We start from the raw sequence: 15,268 nt of genomic DNA on the forward strand, positions 1-15,268 counted from the left end.
CTATTCAAAAGTAGTGTGCAATCTGGGGGTCTTCCTGTACTCAGAGCTCCTGCTCAATGAGCAAGTGGCAGATGTGGCTAGGAAGGCCTTTGCCCAGCTTCATCTAGTGCACCAGTTGTACCCTTTCCTAGATCAGATAGTTTCAGATAGTCACTCATGCCCTGGTCACCTCATGGCTTGACTACTGCAATGCACTGTACATGGTGCTGCTCTTGAAGACTACCCAGAAATTTCAATTAGTCCAGAATGTAGCAGCACTGGCAGTGATGGGTATGCCTCTGTATGCCCATGTATTATCCTTGCTTCATGAGCTGCACTGGTTGTCATTTTGCTTCCAGGTGTATAGTATCTACCTGACCAATTAGATCCAACAGGGTTGGCACCCTCCAGGTTCCTTTGATTAAACAATGCCATCCATTGGGACCCTGGAAGTTCACCTTTTCTGTCACAGTACATGCCCTCTAGAATGAGCTTCTCCCCTGGGTGGCTCCCATTCTAATGGCATTTTGCAGGGCCTTGAAGACCTAGCTCTTCATCCAGGCATGTGGCTGGGGTGGTTGAAGCCCCTTCTGAGTAGGGTATGTATGTTTTCATTGTTGTCTGGTTCTGCCATCTTTTATCTCCTTTATCTTTGTTAAATGGTTTTATTGTTATTTTTTCTGTGTTTTTACTTTGTGAACTGCCCAGAATTGCTGCGAGTCAGGCAGTGTACAAATTTAATAAACAAATAAGCAAGCAAGTACCAGGGAGAGGAGATTAAATCAGAAAGAGAAAAGAGAAAGAACAGAGGGTAAAATAAAGAGAGATGCAAAAAAAGAAAACTTAGCTATTCATTGTTTGCAAGACAGAGGAAAATAAAAAACCCTAGACATAGATCCAGTTTGTATTCTACCTTCTCTCTTTAGAGTAAGAAAAAAATAAACCTCGGTGTTTCTGACTTTAAACAAAGGAAATTTGCATTTAAAAAAACTTCCGAGCAAGAAAAAAATCATTCATTCATTCATTCATTTTCATTCATTCATTCATTCATGCTTGCCTTTAGCATTCATATCACTATTTCTTATAGCAATCTATTTCATATCACCACTGTCACCATATACTGGGCTGCAGCCATGGTGGATTTGCTCCTCTGATATTCACAAGCTCTACAGCACCCTCCCATATGCCTCATGAAAGCCTATTCTATAAAAATCAACTGTGGCCTAGACAAATCTTCTCTGGCACTAATTACTTAGGAAGAGGTAAGTTGTGACTTCTTCCCCTCTTTTCCTTCTTTTTGTAGCTTAACTGATCAGGGAAGCAGGGATATCTCTATTAAAGTTAAAATCCTCTTGGAATGAGTACTGTTTCCATATAAATTCAAGTCTTGTGTGTGTGTGTGTGTTAAGGAATTAGAGAGGAGCTGAAATAGAAAAGGATGGGGAAGAGAACAATAATAATGCTTATATAGGGATTATTTCAGCCACTGCTCTTTCAGAGAGTCACAAATGCATGTGCACCTACACATGCACAGAACAAAGGAACCACAACTTAGATTATTTTCATTAAAAAAAAGTAATTTTATTTGCATCTAGCTTCCACTATTCTCTAGGTTTACTAATTTTTTCCTGTATCCCCACTCCCAAATTTCTGGGAAGAGATGTTCCTGCTCCTCTTATGAGAAAATAAGCCTAGAAAATAAGGCACAATGGCATTGACCCTTCCTGCTTTTAAAAGGTAAACTAAGAGAGGAATCTCCTTGCTCCTGAATGATTTTTTAGCATTTGATTTTCTCAAGCTCTGTTTGTCTCCGTCAATAACTACCTAGATTGACAGATCAGATTTAGATTTCTTTTAACTCTTTCATGCCTGAACCTTTGGGATAAGATCTCTCCTCATACATTACAGTACACCATCTTACTATATGTACCGTGACCATGCAATACTGTTGAGAATCACAGTTTTACAGTGCACAAAGCAAAAAACAAAGGCTCTTTCTTAAATCCTGTCATAACTTTTGTGATTGTCTATAGCTATACACTAAATACCAAGAAGTAGTTCCAAGTCTCTTGAAGATGTTACACCATTCTGTTGGGGGTTTATTGATCTGTGGTTTCAAGTAGATAGATATGCATTTAGATACAATTCATGCTCAACTTAATAGCCTGAATTCCCCAGCAAGCAATTTGTGTTTTAAAATATTGCTTAAGGCTTGGCAATATTTGCCCTCTTATTTACCTGTACAAGCTTATAAATCAGCTCAACTTCTGCATGTTTGGTTGGATAAGAAACTACACATGTCTAATTTCCTCTTTTATGATAATGTTGGAAGTCCAGTACATTCAGAGAGCACCAGGTGGGAGAAAAATGATTTAAACAGGTGGGTGTAGATGTGAGTGTGTATGCCTGTATTGTGACAGTGTAATATTCAGGCTCAGTCAATATAATGATGGTGACAGTAGAATTCAATGAAATATTTTATATGTGGGTGCAAAAAGTTGAGTTCACAAATTCTTACCTTGACATGATATCTAATTTATGGTTTGGGACAAGTCAACATCTCTCAGCCTACCATTCTAATGATAAAATGACAGGCATACATATAATTATAGAGCGAAGCGAAGTGATGTTATGAATTCAACATCTGTGATCTACAATCCTAAGTGGCGGTTCAAGATATATTCAGTGCTTGACAGCAGCATCTGAGGAACAGCAAGGCAAGTCAGGCTGTGTCACAGTGGCCGCCCAAAAGGGGCAGAGCTTGGGCTACCATGTTGCCATGCTCCTTTTGTCATTCTGATGTCATCCATGCTTCCAAACTTATGTGCTTAGGAATGGGATATAAGAGAGTAAAGACATTTTTGTGGTTTAAAAAAATAAAAATTGAAGATTTGAGGGGAGAGAATTTGATTAGTGCTGGGAACACGGTAATTTTCAAAGGATGCAATCTAAAATATTCTTGTTCTTGGCACTGGACTAATATTTTGGTTATTCTGAAGTAATACAAACATGTTCTTTTATAAATCACAGATATGTTGACAAAAGGATTGGTACGTGCTGGGGCATTTTCCAAACTTCTTTTATGTCTTTACTTGTCAGAGGGGATAAATGAGGTTTGGCATTTGAATAGAAGTTAAGAGAAACTGTAAAAGAAAGCAGGAAGTCAAATATCTACTGTGAAATACTGTTTGCAGCTTCACTTGTGAAAGGAAATACCACTTTATTTGATTCTCATTTACTAATAACATGCAATGTATTTTGAAGTGTCAGTTTGATCTTATGAAATTCAGCACATTTTCAGCTTTGCTTTAGACCAATATGTCTCAACTGTTTAGCCACCTATAGTTTTCTACTTGCCATTAATTCCCGTTCACTAGGTATAATTATCATTAATCCCCACCCTACCCGAGATTGTCCTAGTGGTTGCCCTAGCATAAACCAGATAATTTATGCTCATGAGTTGAACTAGTATCAACATCTTTGGGGGCTTCTCCTACAGCAAATATAAAACTGGTAATATTGTAGGGCTATGATACATAGCCTCTAAAAATTAATGCAACCACTAGGTAGAAGCAGAAAGATATATAAATATTAATCTTTTACCACAATGTAGTGGTCAACCAGATGTTTGCAGCCTGGATCTTTTTGCCATAGTATATTAATCACAATTGCAAGAGGACACATCCCTCCTATCAACACACACTTTAACCTGCTGTTCTACCATCAGCTTTAATAATGGTTATAATGTATGGGCACACACGCCTATGCAGATTCCTTTTTAATTAGAGTTTTCTTTTAACCAGATTCAAAAGTCTATGCCATTACACCTTGGTTTGCTTGTTTAAAAAATATAGTTTCATGTTTGGAGTAGAAATTCAATGTATTTACCTGCAACAAGAGCATGATGTGATCATTTTAACTGCAATGATGCCTTTAAAGTATCTAGTATGAGCGTGCTTATGGAACAATATTTTATTATAACGACCGTATCATCCCAATCGTACCTACTAACTACTCATTATCTCTTTCAAGCTATTGGCTGAGTCCTCTGATCTATTAGATCTTCAGAGCAATATTATCTTCCTTGCTTGCCTCTCTCTACAGAACATGTTACCTGGGGCCTAATCCCTGATTAACCTAATCTGTGAAATAAGTAACTTTTAGCCTGGCTTTTTGCTGAGTCCACCTGTACTTTGAGATTGTATAAACACAGTGTTTACAGATGTCAATAAGCCTATATATGCAGATAAATATATAGTATGAACTGTTCATAGAAGTTCCTAGAATATATTACATTCCATGAGCCTTTCCACCTATGTAATAATAAAAACCTCTACATACTGTCTTAATTCCACATAATGAATGGACTGCAATCAGAAAAGCATGTGATTGTTGAATAAAGAATCACCTGAGAAGGGATTGCAGAGGGAGCAGCAACAAAAGGAAAGCTCCTTCTCCTCCCACCCCAGTATAATTGCTCCATATCCTTCCACTTTTAGAGCAGGATAACTGAAAGGAGGGGGATGAATGGATATGGACTTAGTAGGCATGTAGCAATCAGCTGGACTTAATCAAATCCAATTTATTCTGATAGGTCTCTTTTGTCTTAATTTACAGCTTTCCCCAGACAGAGATTAAAGCTTTTGATTGCTGCATAGTTTTATAATAACTATGACGACATAAATTCCATGAAAGTAGAGCTTTGGAACCTATATGTACACAATGCTATCATTCTGCTAAACATAGCATTTGGAACTTTCATCCTGTCTCCTCTCAAGTATCATTCTAGGTCACAGAAAGTTTAATAAATTATAGTAACATTTCCCAGTGGCTGTTCCAAGTCATTCAGTCTCATTAGTCCCACCTTGGTAATGTTTGCCAAGCAGCAAGGAAACAAACATGAAGTGTCAAATTCTCCATGGTGTATATAAAGAAGTTTCATTGGTCCCTAGCAAAGTCTGTTCAGTGACACCAGCAGATAATTTGACCTTGGGAAACAAACAAACCATAAAGGATTGTTACTTCTTCCTATAAGCAACAAGCATTGGGCAAAATATTCAGAACTCTCAAGCATACAAAACTCAGTGACATTTTTCTGTGTAGTTCTAAGTACCCCCTCTAGAAAGATTCTCTCTTTTATTACTGGTTTTGAAAAGCCCACAGCAGTATCTCCCAGCAATGCTAGATTTCATCTCCTAACAGTGACTTAAAGGTATTAATAACTTGAAGAACTGCTTTGTGGTATGTATGAGGATATGGCTTGGCGTCATTTTAGTAGCTGTAGATCTACAAACATCTATTTTAAAATAACCAAAGAAAATGTTTAGTTAAAGGAACATTAAGTGGTTTTCAAAGGTAACATTGCTGGTTATACAAGAGCTCTAATTTCTCACAGCTCCCCAGCCAACCTGTACACTTAGTTTTAAAGTACATGAGTTCAAGTCTGTGAAGTCATCCACAAAAATGAAAGATTCCCAGGAGGATTATACTGATTTGATACTTCCTCCTCCACAAACCTTCTGCACTATGACTATGAGGTATTGAGAAATTCTTTTGAAGTTACTGAGAGCACAGGGCATCACTGAGGGAGCCACATGTGAACCAATACAGCAGAACAGAAGAATTATTAATGGATTTCTATCCTGCCTTTATAACCAGGTCAGCTCCCTAATATTTATTTAGTACAATGATTTAATTCCACATTTCAGAATCCGTATCCCACAAAGACAGCTTACAAATAACATTAACAATAAAATGCAATAAATAATCATTTTAAAAACAGTAACTACAATTGATGGGATATTTCCCATGGGTCAATTGATGACAATAGGTTGGGGTGGGGGGCTCCAACTGGAGCAAGTTCCTGGGATAATTTATTGTGTTTAGTAGATTTAGATCATCTTTGCTTGCCTGCCTCCAACTCCAGAGATCCTTGCCAAGGGGAGTTGGTACCAATAATTTAGGAGTATTAGAGGAAGAGAAAGATGAAATCTCATCATATTAAACACTAAAATTAATAAATATTAAGATGTTTAAAAGTGCTTGGGAACCAATCAAGAACAGTGATTCCTTATTTTCTCTTTTCTCCAGGATGGAATTACCAGTGCAGTTCCCATGAATAAGAACATTCTGCAAAAATATTGCCACCACTAAAAAGCCTCTAGTCCTCCTTGCAGCCCAGTTTGTTTAATGTGAAACTGGATTAAGATGTTAGAAATAGCATGAGAACATAGGTGCTTATAATGAGACCAGCAAAGTACCAAGATCTGAAATCCTGATGAGGCTTTAAAGATCAGGAAATATAATAATACTAACAATACAAGGCTGTCCAATTAAAGATGGCTAGAATGAAGAAACAGCGAAAAGGCTTCCCTAAAAAGTTGGGCAAGAAAACTAAAACAAATTAATAAGGAGGTCAGAGCCTAGTGCTTGGAGTCACTCAAAGGCAGAGGTTTAGCTTTAGCAGACTGAATGAAATCAGTGTTCTTGGAAAGCAAAAAAGAATATCTTGAGAAATAATACCTTTCTTAACTTATCTTACCCACTTTATAGAACAACTTCTCTCTAGTCAGCTTTAGTGCACAAATACCATACAAGGAATCCTGATTATCTAGCCTATAGATTACTAATGTAGATACAACTCAATGGAAAGAGAGTGGTTTAGCCCAATTTTGAAACCAAATAATCATTTGCCCCACTTGAGAGCAGAATTTTAGTGGAAAGGAAAGATGTCAGCTGCTAAACCAAGATAAGATCCTTGAGCTCCCACCCTTCTGAGAACCAAAGCAAATTGTCAGCCTTTGAAAAAGAAACTGGAGGACTCTGTTCTTGAAATAATACCAGACTAATAATTTCTGAATTTTCCAAGAACCTGTGGTTCTATCCAGACCTCTCACTTAACCACTTCTAAAAATCTTATTAAGCCATGTTTTCCCTATGATCCATTAACACAATTTACAAAGTCTGTCAGACAGCTTAAAGGTAATCTTTGTGGAAGGTTTATAGCAAAGTTTTAAATAAAAAAAGGGAGGCAGCCTAAACTATTTAATTCAGGCAGCTGCAGCAGTATATTGTTTAAAGCTAATGGTCTTCAGAATCCTACTATATCTTTTATGTAGTTTGAATACAGATGAAAACAAAGCACAAAGCGAGTATATCAGCTGTTCCTATATTGGTGTCCTCTGATCTTTTCAAGCAAACTCCACTGCTTAATAATAGAAGAAATCAAATAACTGAACTTGCTGTTTTTCCACTCTTCCCATGATGATTACTTCTTCCTTCAGCCTACCTTCTCTTCCTGTGATCAAGAAGGACTTCCTGTTTATATTTTGAGCTTCCACACAATCACAAACTAGCCAATCTCATTTATGTTTTTTCTGGTTTGCAAACCCTGGCAATATGTTCAATGTATCCTGAAAAACCAGACAATTGGGTTATTTCCATAAACCATAGTTAGCTAATCATGGGTAAATATGTCATGTCAACTCAACTATTGGGAATTAACTATGTTGCTGCAAAGTTAACAGAACCTGCAGTTCAAAAGTCACCTTTATTTTGCATAAACCAACATTTCACATATGGAATTGACCATCAACATATTTTTTAAAACTATATTCAGATAAAACTGTTTATCCGCAGTGACTAAGTTGCCATAATTCATCAGGTTAAGTAGGGAAAAGACAGGGAGTTGGTATTCTGATTGGTGTGTCAAAAAAGTCTCAGATCATGAAACTGATCATTGTAATGTATCTTGTACTATTTATGGCATAGGGTTTTTAATTCTTTATTGTGGAAAGTCCATCAGGAAAAAATAGAGAAAAAAACCTTACGTATATAATGACATTTCCTCATTTTTCTCTGATATTCTTAAATCTTATATGTTGAAGAAAAATTTATATCATTTTGGGGTGATACATTTGTAGAATTTTTATATGCAACAATATTTATAACTTGTAATGGTTGGTACAAGATGGTGGAGCTATCCATTTGGCTTCCTCATCTGCTCAGAATTCTCATATGGACATGGATAGAATTATTATATAAGAATAAACATGCAAAATAATTGTTGATTCTTAGTGCTATATAAATGTAGTGACACTGCTAATTATTTTTTTTACTTTCTTAGTTTCTATACAAACTTATTTTAGTCATTACATTTTAAAATGTATACATAAGTTTTTATTTCTTTTTATGCAAATGTGCCTCCTATTTTTCCTTAAATTATAAAAGAATCTTCTATTCTTGTGGGATGGAGAGTGGCTCTACTACAAACCTCTCCCAACTTAGTGCACTCCATCTGATTTAGGTCTACAGCGGCTGGCATTTACAACTAATATGCCCAATTTGGAAGCTATTGTCCCAGTACATTTACATTTGGAATGCACCACACTGGAAAAGGCTGGATTATTGCATGAGGATGCCCTTCGTGCCTAATGAAGATTACTATTTAATGAATTTACATCTAGCTTGGAGAATCTTTTCAAACTTATTTGAAAAGTTCAAGTGTCATGTCTATTTGGCTTATGACACACAGCTCTTGTCTCTATTAATTGATGCCAATCCTGAATGTTGACATTAGCTAGCCCACACCCTTTATGATCCAGGATCTCCAGACAACATCTCCGGGGACTGTTGATGTCATATTTGCTTCTAGCTTTGAATGCTTTATTACAGGAGCAGTGTCAGGTTTCTTGAATATCATTGCAAGAATGAAGTCACTTTGGAAATGTACTCATACTCTTCTACTCCAACATATAAAACAAGTCTAATTTATTTTCTGGTTCCTTTATTATCCAGCTTCAGTTTTGATTATGCATCTTCAAATTTGAAGGCCATTCCTTCTATTACAATTCCTTCTATTCATTTCTATTTTTTACCTCCATGATTGTATTATATCATGAGCATCAATTATGAGAAATAAGAGATGGCAAGATACTCATTCTCCCTGTGACCCAGCAGATTACAATAAAGTTTGGGAATGAGTAGAACTGGTGGAAACTAGTAGGGCATTGTCATGGAGAGGAAGGAAATAATTGGGTGTCCAGGTTAGAAATTAGCAGGCTGAAGGAAAGTGGCCTTGAGTATAAAATGAGGGAGGGGGAAGATCATTTAATTAGCTCATGGGACAAGAGGGTTCTTGAGCAAAATGGAGCCTGAAAGGAAATCATGGAATTGAAGACATGGAATTGAAGGCAGGGGGAATTCACTCAAGATGTTGAGAGGGAGAAATTAAATTTAGGCAGCAGCACCTGGGACTGGGAGCATAAAGAGGGACAAGTGAGGCAGAATGGCAAAAGGAGCATCATGTCATACGTATGTACAAAAGGGACAGAGCTTATAACTTGATGCAGCAACCTAGCTTCCCTCATTCTGATGAAAGACTCTGCTGAATTTAGTGTTTGGGACAAGGTATAAAAAGTATGGAGTTGTGGTTGCAACATCTTAGGTAAAAGGAACATAAACCTAGGGGCAAATACAGACCCAGGGAACCAAACCTGGAAGAAACAGCTAGGAAAAAAAAAGGTAGTCATTAGAATAGGAGAACAACCTGAGGAAATAAAAAGGAATGAGAGATTTAAAGTGATATAGAAAGATTATTCAAGAATGAGGAAAGGTGCAAAGATTTAGAGTAAAAAAAAGGATTATTCATGAGTTAAGCACATTAAGAAAACAATGAGAATAAGACAAAATGTTCAAGTCAGAAGTATGACTTGGGAGCTAGATCTAAAAAGAGAATGCATAAAACTTTCCTCTCTGCCTTGCTGGCATGCCTGGGTTCAGGGAGGTATTTTGGCCAGCAAGTTCCACCCATGAAGGGAATTGGCCAGTGTGCCCCATGGGGATGGATTAAGGCCAAGACTGCAAGGAGCACCCAGCAGGTGAGAGCTGTGGAGACAGCAGATTGGCACTAGCAGAGCCAAGAAACAAATAGCAGTCAACCTGGATTTAGATCAACCTGGTCTAACAGGGAGAAGGTCCAAGGCCGTGCAAGCTTCTAGAGCTGAGTCCTTTTAGCAAGGCAACTGTGGCTGAGCATTCTTGCCAAGGGAAGTGCTAGGCTGTGTTGTGTATATATGTATTGTGTCTGCAAATGCATTGCCCATTTAAAGAAATCACTGAGTTGGCTAAGAAACATGCTGAACAAGGCTTTTGGCACCAAAATTCCAACATATTGAGTTCATATTTACCATTCTTTAAAGTTATTATATCTGTGTAAATTTAGTTGTCCATCTATATAGTCACTATTTCAGTGCAAATAGTAGAATTTTCTATCCTTTGGTCCCATTAAAGTAACAAAGTAAAGCTTCTTGTCCAAAATCTTGGGATCTTATTGGATCTGTGGGGGGACCACTTCTTAAAGCCGCTTGATAATTGAAGAAGTAGCAGCAGGTTTGGTAACAAGCTTCTCACATAGCTGGATGAGATGAAGGAAATGAGATACACATCCTTCTGTAAGGTATTTTTCATGATAGACTTGGAAACAGAATCTTGGAAATTGTAGCCCTCATTTATACTAAATTTGTTAAGGTGGAGTCTCTTTGAATGATTCAAAATACTTCCTTCTAGGTTTCCTGCCACCTGGCTGAATTGCTGTTTATAAGATAAGCTGCCAATGAACTTTTCTTGTATCTCTTTGTATCTTCTGTTACTCTCTCAGACTCCCCACAATCTCACACAAAGGGTTTGGGACAGGCATTAAATGAGAAATTGGCAGGGAGCCTATGGCTAAAAGTTTTCTCTTGAGGGACAGTTTCACAGACTAGCTACTGTGGAAAAACCAGGGCTACTAAAGAGCTGCATCCTTTTCAAGGCTCCTCTCATGATTTAGAAATGCTGGCATGGGGGATCTACATGCAGAGAGCAACTTCCTTCTGCAGTCTTTCACTATCCTTTTTCAAGTAGAAACTAACTAAATTTGCAAAATAATGCTGTACTATTGAACGTTGTCCTCCTGTTCAATAAAATAAAAGTTGCTTTGAATGGACCTGGACTCCTGGTGACCGCATGGACACATCTAGACAGGGAGCATTACTTGTCAAGAATATGGAAGTGGTTTACAATATCCTCTTTCAGGATGTGGAGGGGGAGGATTGTTGTTGTAGTTTTTTTCCCTTCCTAGTCAAGTCTGGTATTTCCTAATGTCCCCCATCCAGATACTGACCAGATCCAATCCTGCTTGACTGTCCAGTATCAGCCAAGATCACCTAGTGTTGGATTGTAGTGTTTCTTTGGGCTTGGTCTTTAATTGGTAGATCTTCCTTTATCCACCTAGACAACATCTTCATGCTATGATCTTGGAGAAGGGAGGTTTGTTAGATATGGAATATATAATTTCCTGTCCTAGTTGTCTTGTAGCAGTTGGATGGACTGGGCTGTTGGGTGTTGTTTTCCATTTGATTCACATGTTATATTTTTCTTGTTATGCTGATCAGGTGCCATCTTTTGCTTCTCTGAATGTTGGTTGATAGTTGTGTGATAAAGGGGGTGTTGTGATCTGAGGTGTTCTCACCTGTTTGACCTTTGATTTTTTTTTCCTTTTGAAGCTCAGAACTCCTACAACCCAACTTTACAATTCTGAGAGAGACACAGAGAGAGAGATTGTCTGTCTGTCTGTCTGTCTGTCTGTCTATCATCCCAAGATCAGCTAGGGCCCACCAAGAACTGTAACTGGATTCTCTTTCAGTGGTGATCTGGAAATTATCGGTTCCATTTAAAAGTACTTTAAAACAAACATATATATAGATGTATATGTTACTATTGTAATGTTGCGATGGAAATTTTCTCTTTATGCTTAAGGGCACACTTTTTAAAATTTATATTGTTCACCTCTAACATTCCGTTTTGATTCTTTGAGTCTTCCTATGCAAAGTTTGGCTCAATTTAATCCTGCAAAAGTAGCTAGCTCACCTAATTGTGTTGGATATGAAGAAAATAAAAACATTATTTTCAAGTTTCAGAAAATTCTGCCTGATTGAAGAAAGCCTAGGGTTTTCAGTGTTTTGATATTAGAGCTACGGGCAGGTTGGGAGAGTTGTTTAATTGTTCTTGGATTAGATTGTGAAACCTGCAGACATCATGACCCCAATTCAGAGAACCATCCTTAATCTGCTAAAATCAGTGGGACTTAAATGCTTGAAACTAAAATGCCTCATTGGTTTGAGAGAGACTTAAGTGAAATTAAGATTCCCAAGCCAACATGATACCTGAAGTGTGAATACTTCAGAGATATCAAACTTTCCAGAGCTGATCTTAATTGAAATAAAAACTTAATTTTTGCTGTAGATATGCAATATTGTCTATATATTAGTAAGCTCTTTGTTTAGTGGAAACCTAAGGGCCCTTCAACCTGAGGCTTTGCACCATTTCACAGTATAATCTCATAATGTCAACTTTGTTCTAGAGCTGGCCTAATTTGCTTTGAGTCCAGGAGCAATATATTTGAAATGGGTGGGTGGGGTTTGTTTGCATCACTACACAGTTTTTGAACCGACCGTTTTCCTTGATTGGAATTGGCTGTGCCAGCGGATCTGTTTCAAAGGGTCTTTTCAACCCAATAAAGGAATGGTGGGATTTCAATGTAGTAATTCTTTCTCATATCAGCTATTCAGGTTTTGGGGAATACAACTAGATGCACCGACTTTGAACAAAAACATAGGTGGGGGCTATAAGATATAATTTTATTTCTGTTTGTAAAGCCAAACAAGTAAAAGATTCACTTCAAATTTCTTTTCGGAGATTATGGAGTAGAAACAGAGGTAGTATGGTAGTATCCATCAGAATGTATCCATCAGTTAAACTAACAGCCAGTGCAGTGTCATGGTTATAGCATCTGTTGGAGGTGTGTGAAGGTTGATTATCAAGGCTTTTTCCACATTTATTGTCACTGAGTCTAACCTTCCTTAGAGCATTATTCTGGACTTCCAAGAAGTACTACCAAATCTGGGTTGCAAAAGTCAGGGTAACCATTAGTTGCTAACTAAGAGATACAGAAAACTCAAACTCTTTCTTGCCATATAGAGGTCTTCTAGATGTTTGCAATCCAGATCAGTAATCTTACTTCATAGCTAAAATAGCTAAAAAAAAAAAAAATGCTATTTCTCCACCCTTATTGTATCTGCCGATAGCCACCCAGTGGCCCTGTTTAGGGTGACCCACTCCCTATTGGGAGAGGGGCTGGGCCACAGGATCAGCTGCAGGGCCATGGTGAGGAATATTCATGCTATCTGGCGGACAAAATCACTCAGATTTGCTCAGAGTTGGACCCTGACTGGGCAAACCCAAGTGAGTTGTCTGGAGCACAGTGCTGTGATGTTATCTGAATTTGATTCTGTTACACCTGAGGAAGTGGACAAGATTCTTCTGTCTGTTAGTTTGGTCACCTGTTTATTAGACCCTGACCCCTCCTGGGTTATTAAGGCAGCCTGGGAGGTGACCATAGGGTGAATTCAACCTCTTGGAGAGAGGGAGTGGTCCCACCAGCCTTGAAGGAGATGTGGTACCCCTCCTCCTCAAGAGGTCATTGCTGAACCCTTCCCTGCTGGGTAATTATCGGCCAGTTTCCTATTTTCCCTTTTTGGAGAAAGTTGTGGAAAAGGTGGTTGGGCAACAGTTACAGAGGATCTTGGAAGAAACAGATTATCTGGACCCATTTCAGTCTGGTTTCAGGCCAGGGTACAGTATGGAGACAGTTTGACCTTTGGCAAAGCCAGGATGGGAGTAGTGCATCCATTCTAGCACTCCTTGATCTCCTTTTGATACTGTCAACCACGGTATCTGGACCAGCTGCAGGGGTTAGGAGTGGGAGGCACTGTACATCAGTGGTTCACATCCTCCCTCAGTGGTCAGTTCCAGTTGGCGTTGGTGGGGGGAGAGATTGTGTCCATGGCCCCTCACATGTGGGGTGCCTCAGGGTTCGATGGTCTCCTCTCTCCTATTCAATATCTATATGAAACCACTGGGTGAGGTCATTTGCTGGTTTGGGGTTTGGTATCATCAGTATGCTAATGATACCCAGCTGTATATCTCAAGCCCAAACTCTGCAGGTAAGCTGTAAATGTTTTGACCCAGTGTCTGAAGGCTGTATGGGTCTGTATGGGGCAGAACAGACTTCAGTTCAATCCTAAGAAGACTGAGTGGCTGTGGCTATCTGGTCCCCCAGGGTCAGGGATGTTACCATTGTTAGTCTTGGATTGGGCTGCATTTCCCCATTTGAATGGGTGCGCAGTTTGGATGTCCTGGACTTGCAGCTACTGCTTGAAGAACAGGTGGTAGCTGCAGCCAGGAGGATTTTTACACAGGTTCATCTTGTGCTCCATTTGTGCCCTTTCCTCTATTGAGAGGCCCTTCAGTTACTCATGTCCTGGTCAACTTGGAATTGGATTATTGCAATGCACTCTACATGAGGATGCCCTTGAAGACCACCCAGAAGCTACAGTTGGTTCAAAATGCAGCAACATGAGCAGTAATGGGTGCCTTTTGGTATGCCCCGGTGTTACCACTGCTGTGTGAGCTGCATTGGCTGCCAGTTGGCTTCCAAGTACAATTCAAGAGCTATAAAGCTCTGTATGATATAGGGCCTGGATATCTGAGGGACCACTTGTCTCCAGTTGTTTCTGTCAGCATTATTAAATGTTGTGGGACCAAGGAAGTATGTCTTCTCTGTTGTGGCCCCCACTTTCTGGAAGACCATCCCCCCTGAGATAAGGACAGTGCCCTGTCTCCTAGGGTTCCAGAAAGCTCGGAAAACCTGGCTTTGGTCCCAGGCCTGGGGTTGTTTGTCTAGGCTCCCTGCTTTGTTTGACTTGTGTTGTTTGTAGGATTGTTTTAGTCTGGGCTGTTCATTTGGTTTGACGTTTTATCCGTTTTTATGGATTTTTCCAGTTTTGCATGCCGTCCAGAGTCCATTGGAGTTGGGTGGTTAATAAATTAAAATAATACATACATACATACATACATAAATGACTGCTATAAATTCCTATTTGATTTGTGTTTCAGGAGATAAGCAGCAGGGGTTCTCCCTCCCCTCCTTCATTTTGTAAAGCCTTTCATTGTCATTCAGGCTTGCATCATTCCCCCTCCCCGCACCCCATTCATCTGATTACATTAGCATCTTGTCCTTTTTCTAAGTAGCTCAGATTAAACAAGAAAGTGTTTACAGATGGTTTCCCAAGCTATATGACAAAAATTTATAATGTTGAGCCCTATTTTAATCATTAGGCTATTTGTTTCAGAATTTACAGTGTTGACTTTTTAATATTTATCCTCTTCAGAAGAAAATCTGATTAAATGA

The sequence above is a fragment of the Python bivittatus genome, unplaced genomic scaffold, assembly GCF_059951505.1.
Source record: "Python bivittatus isolate LINGU-HERP-01145 unplaced genomic scaffold, Pbiv_v1 ctg000980_np1212, whole genome shotgun sequence".
Lineage (NCBI taxonomy): Eukaryota > Metazoa > Chordata > Lepidosauria > Squamata > Pythonidae > Python > Python bivittatus.